Here is a 5892-nt window from a genome sequence, read left to right on the forward strand (position 1 = left end):
CACTCCTGAGTGGCTGGCCCTAGCCTAGGTGAGGGGCACCTGAAAATGTCTGCCACCCACACTGGCCTGGGAGATGTTAGGAGCCGTCTCAAGGGTGCCGGCCCCTCGGGCCGCCCAAGAGGGGGACCCTCGTTCACTGACTCCTGGAGCACACCGCTCCACGCTCTGGGAAGCCCACTTGTGTCTCTGTAGGCCCCTTAGTGACCCCCATGTCAAGTGGCACCCCCCAGGTCCCCCTACACACACCCTAGTTACCATTCCTGTGCAGAGCCTTGAGGTGTGCAGGAGCCTGCGGCGGGTGTCCTGGCCTAACGCAGCAGCCACCTCTCAGCCCCGGGTGTGTGGCACAAGCTTCAGTGCGAGCCCAGGCTCTGCTCGCTGTCGTGCGGTGTCGTGAGCTCAGCCTCTGCTTCCTCGGTGTAGGTTTAGGCCAACTGCTGCTTGTTCTTGTGGAGATGTGTGTGTGTTCTTATCTGAGCAGCCGCCCCCACCCCACCCCGGAGACCTGTCGAAGCCCAGTCCCAGGAGCTGGCGGGAAGGACAGAAGAAGGCATGGCTGGTGCTCACCCCGCGACCTCAGGAAAGAGGAACTGGACCAAGGACAGAGGTGGCCTTCGGGAGTCTCCGTGGAAACTGTGCTGTGATGTGCCACTCTCTTGTTACTTGTGACTCAGTTTCTTTGGCTTGTCCGAGGGTCCCCGTCTGCATTTTCCAGCATCCTGTTTCTGTCCTGTGCAGGCCATAGGGCAGGACCAGGCCCCACCATGTTGGCCAGAGTGGAGAGTGCCCTGGAGTGAGGGGCCATGGCCCTCCATCATCCTGGCCCTCCATGGCATCCATCATCCTGGCCAGAGGCTGATCATGGGGCCCTCAGGAAGAGAGACTATGGCAGGAGGGCCACGGTGTTGGGGGAAACAGAGGCACCTTGTTCAGGACCCCAAGAGTAGGGGTCCACGACCTGTGGGCTGTAGTGGCCATTAGACATTCTTCTCTGTGTTGTCATTCCCTCTCTTCAATGGTTTCAGTAAATGTTTCTCTTCAATAAATTTCATTGAATGTTTCAGCTGAGTCTTGCCTCTGCTATGGGCAATTGAGGGAAGGTTCACCTGGGGGTGTGGGTGTAGAGGGGAAACAGTCGCCTGGTCAACATGAGAGTATGTGTAGGATAAGGTCCATGAGAGCTTTGAAATGTCTTAATTGCAAAAGGTGGCCAACATTTAAGAAACAGTGTCTTACGGACCTTGGCAAGGGAATGAAGCTAAGCAGAGCCAGATGGTGCCAGTGAATAGGATGCTGGTGGGAGTGTGTAGTGGCTGTCTGGATTCCCAGGGAACTTCCAGGAATAAGGGAGGGTGAGGAACAGCAGGCAGTCGCCAGAGACTCCAAGATCCCTCACTGCCTCGTTGGGGCTCAGGGCATCCAGACCTGGGGCATCAAAATCAGGCCAGCCTGTGTCAGTGTATCTGTAAGTGTGTGTATGAATGTGTGTGAAAGTATGAGTGTATGAGTGTGTGAATATGTGCCTATATGTGTGTCAGTAAATGTGTGTGAATGTGTGATCAACTATGTAAGTCTGTGAATGTGTTAGTAAATGTATGTAAATGTGTGTGTTGAGTGTGAGCATGGGTGAATATGTGTTAGTTTGTATGTGGATGAGTGTGTGTGACTATGTGAGTATGTAGGTATGTGGATGTATGTTTATGTACGTTAGTATCAGTGAAAATGTGTGTCATTGTGTGTGTATATATGTGAATGAGCAAAATAAGCATGTGTGAGTGAATGCATGTGAGTATGTATAATTGTGTACATGGGTAATGTGTCTTGTGTGTGTGTGAGTATGTGTTTGTGAGCATATATAAGTTTGTGTGTACATGACTATGTGTGAGTGACTGAGAGTATGTGGGTAGCCAAGTGTATATATGAATGTTAGTGTGTATAAGTGGATTTGTGTCAGTGTATATATGTGAGTGTGCATAAATGTGTTCATGAGTGAAAATGTCTGGTGTATGAGTGTGAGTGTGTGCATATGTATGAGTTTGTGTGAGGTAGTGTGTGCATGAGTATGAGTGAATGTGTGCTAATGGGGGAGTGTACATGTGTTAGTGTATGAGTGAACAAATGAGAAGATGTGTGAGTTTTTGTATGAGTGCATGTGTTAGATGGTTGGTGGTTTTTTATTTCTTTGAGGAATCAAACAAGAAAGTTGGAAGAAGGCAGAACAAGGCACATGTCACTGCTTCACAAAACAAGAGCAAGACTTCTGTTGGTGCCAACTGATGAGTGGTACAGCTGGGCCTACTATGCAATCATCCATCTGCAGCCCCTGGTACATTACTGTTATCAAGGTGTCTACAGCTGTGTGTGTTACTAATATTGGTGTGTGATCAAAGCCTATGTGAACATCTATTTGTGTCTTTTTGTGGACGTTTGTTTTCCTTCTCCTGAATAAATACCTAGCATTGAAATTACTATGCCACAGAGTAGGGCTATGTTTATAAGAAACTCCTCACAGATATGCAAAGCTGTTATGACAATTTGTATTCCCATTAGTAGTATCTCTTTCTTGGGATTCTCAAAAATTTGGGGTTGTCAGATTTGAACTTTTAGCCATTCTGGTCAGTGACTCATAGTGGTATCTCATTGTGATACTAATTTGCATTTTTGGGATGACTAATGATATGGAGCACTTTTTGTGTGCTTCTTAGCTATCTTCCTCAGTGAACTGCCTATTCAAGTCTCTTGCCCAGTTTTCAAGTAAGATCCTTTCCCTTGTTTTATTAGTGGCTTGTGCAAATTGTCAAAACACTTTGGATATAAGCCCTTTATAAGATATATGTTGGGACTATTTTCTCCATGTTGTGTCTTGTCTATGCATATTCTTAGTGGTGTCTGTTCATAAGCAGATGGATTTAACTATGATGAGGTCCATTGCATTATTTCTTTTCTTCTACAGTGACTAGTTTCTGGGTCCTGCCTAAGAGATCTTTGCTTGGCCTACATTTACAAATGTTTTACAGAAAACATCTGTTTTCCTCTAGAAGCTCTGTAGTTTTAGCTTTTGCATTTATGTCTTAGGATGTACCTAAACCAATTTTTGTATTTTAGGGGATGTGTGGAGTCAGGATGCATTTGAAAACTTTTCATTTTGACATCGATTTTATTTGGAGTGTTGGTCAAAAATCAATTAACTGTGTACCTGTGGGTCTATTACAGTGTTCTATATTCCCTCTTCTGTATTTTTCAGTTATAGAGTTTCCATTTGTTTCTTCATTATAGTTATCATTTCCCTGCTGAGACTTTTACTCATTGGTTCCTTCATTATATTCATGCTTCCCTTTCAATTCTGTAGCATATTTGTTTCCAATTGCTGTATTTAAGTCTTTATGTGTTAACCCCATCATCCTTGCCATTTCTGAACCTACTGGTACATTTCCCCCTTGGTTATGGGTCATGTTTTCTTCCTTCACATATCTAGAAATTTTGCATAGAAGTCCGCCATTTGGTTGTTATGTTGTTAAGTGTCTTGGTTTTGTTTACCTTATTTCTGGGTTGAGTTTTGTTCCATCATGAAGTTTGTTTACTTACAGACCAGAATGAGCTTCTTAAGGCTCATTTTTAGGACTTGTTAATATAGGTCTTGTAGAGCTACATGAACCATTCTCCTAATGTATTGCCTTACTGGGTTCTGTGATGAACATCTGGGGACTTCAATATGGTCTCTCCGCTCTGGCTGGTGGGAACACTGTGTAATGTCTGGTAGTTCTCCATCTTACAGCTCCTGGAGGGTGTTCTGTGCCCAAACTTGTAATGTCTCAATCTGAGCATGCAGCATTAGTATTCAGTCATAATCTCAGTGAGAGCTTTGTGCAATACCCTGGGCTCTGTCTATGCCCAGTTCCCTTCTCTCTACTATACTGCTTGCAAAGTGGGGAACATAAAAATCCACAACTCAGCAAGACTTCCACATGCTGTTTGGATTTCCCCTCCCTTTGCCATAGACTGTAAAGTACCTCCATACCAAAATCTGGGCTGATCTTTGACCCTACCTTGACTGTTTGCTTTCTCTCAGGCCTCACAATCCTGGTAAGCTCCTCACAGCCAGGACCCTTATCTTGTAGTGGATGGAGTTGAATGGTCAGAGGATATCTGGTGTCTGGGGAAAAGGCTGGTGTAGATGGGGTCTGGAGTGATGGATAGAGGGGCAAGAAGAGGGAGCAGTTCCACAGGGAAGTTGTATGGGGTTATGAAGTTCCTGTGATACCCATGCTAACTTTGGATTTCTGTTCCACATGTGAAGTAGGCAACCAGAATCTCAAATGAAGTATCACTTCCCCAGAAGTTTTTACAAGAGAGGGATAACATGCTCATGTCTGTGAACTAGAGAAGTCAGTGAGAAAGCAGTGTTGGTGATGGACTAGAAGGAGCACTTGTGTTATATCAGAAGTGGCTACTGGGATCCAGCTGGTGAGTGAAATAAGTGTTATCTACTGAGGTTGGAGGAACATCAGAACTGGGAGTCAAACAGATTCCTGATGGACAGGATCTCTTTGCAGTTTGACTTGGGCCAAACTTCTACATTGGAAAACAGCATTTTACCTAGCCATCTCCCACTCCTTAGAGGGAGCTATCTTTCTCAGCTACTATCTGCTTCTCTCTAAATCAAAGATACATGCCATGGGGCATTCAATGTCCCCCAAGAGGGAGGGCCTAGGTTCTGTCTGGAGGCCATGTACTGGTAGCTGCCTTCTTGTGTGAGTTGACCTGAAAAGGCTCGGTTCTGCCAAGGAGTATGTGAATACCACAAACTCAGGCAGGATCAATTTGGCCCAACTTTGCCCCATTAGGTCATCCCAATTTAGGCCAGACACCTTGCTTACAGTTGTCACTGCTAGTGACAAGTGTCTTACTGGATTGCTCACAACCTCTTTGCCTACAGGGAACACTTCTGTGTCATTCCCTCCAGGGATCCTGATCACAGGCCTCCTCATACACGTCCTCAAGATTTGAAGAAATTATAGTCTGGTTTCTCTGTGGCTGACAAGAGCTTTGGGGAGACAAAAAGAGGCCACCAACAAGAACACAGAGGAGGAGCCTAACCTCAGAAGCCCATCAGGAGGCAGGTGACAGATCAACACAGAACACCAGATACACAAGGCCAACACCAGCCAAACCCTAGAGTTTCGTTGGCAACTAGGGTCCCAACCCTCCCATGATATGTGGGCAAGCACTACAAAGGGTTCAGAGCTAGTGCAAAAAAAGAAAGCCAAGAAGTTCCTATAATATCCCCTAGGAAATGAATTCAAGGGGAATAAAGCTTTCCCAGGTGTATTAGGCTCCTTGGGCTGTAGTAAAAGTTACCTTGAACTGGGTGGCAATTTCTCAAAAAACAAAAATTTATTGTCTCAAAGTTCGGGAGGCTAGAAGTTGGAAATAGAGGTGTCAGCAGAGTTTGTTCCTTCTAGAGACACTAAGGAAGGACCTGTTCCATGTCTTTCTCCTAACTTCTGGTAGCCTTGGTATGTGGCAGCACAAAACCAATGTACACAAGCATTATCTACCTGTGTATGTCTCTGCATCAAAACTTCTACTTAAATTTTTTTAAGGTTTACTTATTTTTGAGAGACAGAGAGAGTGTGAGCAGGGGAGGGGCAGAGAGAGAGGGAGACATAATATCCGAAGGAGGCTCCAGACTCTAAGCTGTCAAGTGCAGAGCCCGACAAGGAGCTCAAACACACAAAATGTGAGATCATGAGTTGAGCTGCAACTGGACGCTTAGCAAACTGAGCCACCGAGGCGCCCATCAAAATTTATACTTTTTAAAAGAGCATCAGTCATATTGGATTAGAGGCCCTACTACTCAATTTTAATAAATTACATCTGCAACGACCCTAT

This window comes from Panthera uncia, chromosome X (assembly GCF_023721935.1).
Source record: "Panthera uncia isolate 11264 chromosome X, Puncia_PCG_1.0, whole genome shotgun sequence".
In the NCBI taxonomy this organism is placed as follows: domain Eukaryota; kingdom Metazoa; phylum Chordata; class Mammalia; order Carnivora; family Felidae; genus Panthera; species Panthera uncia.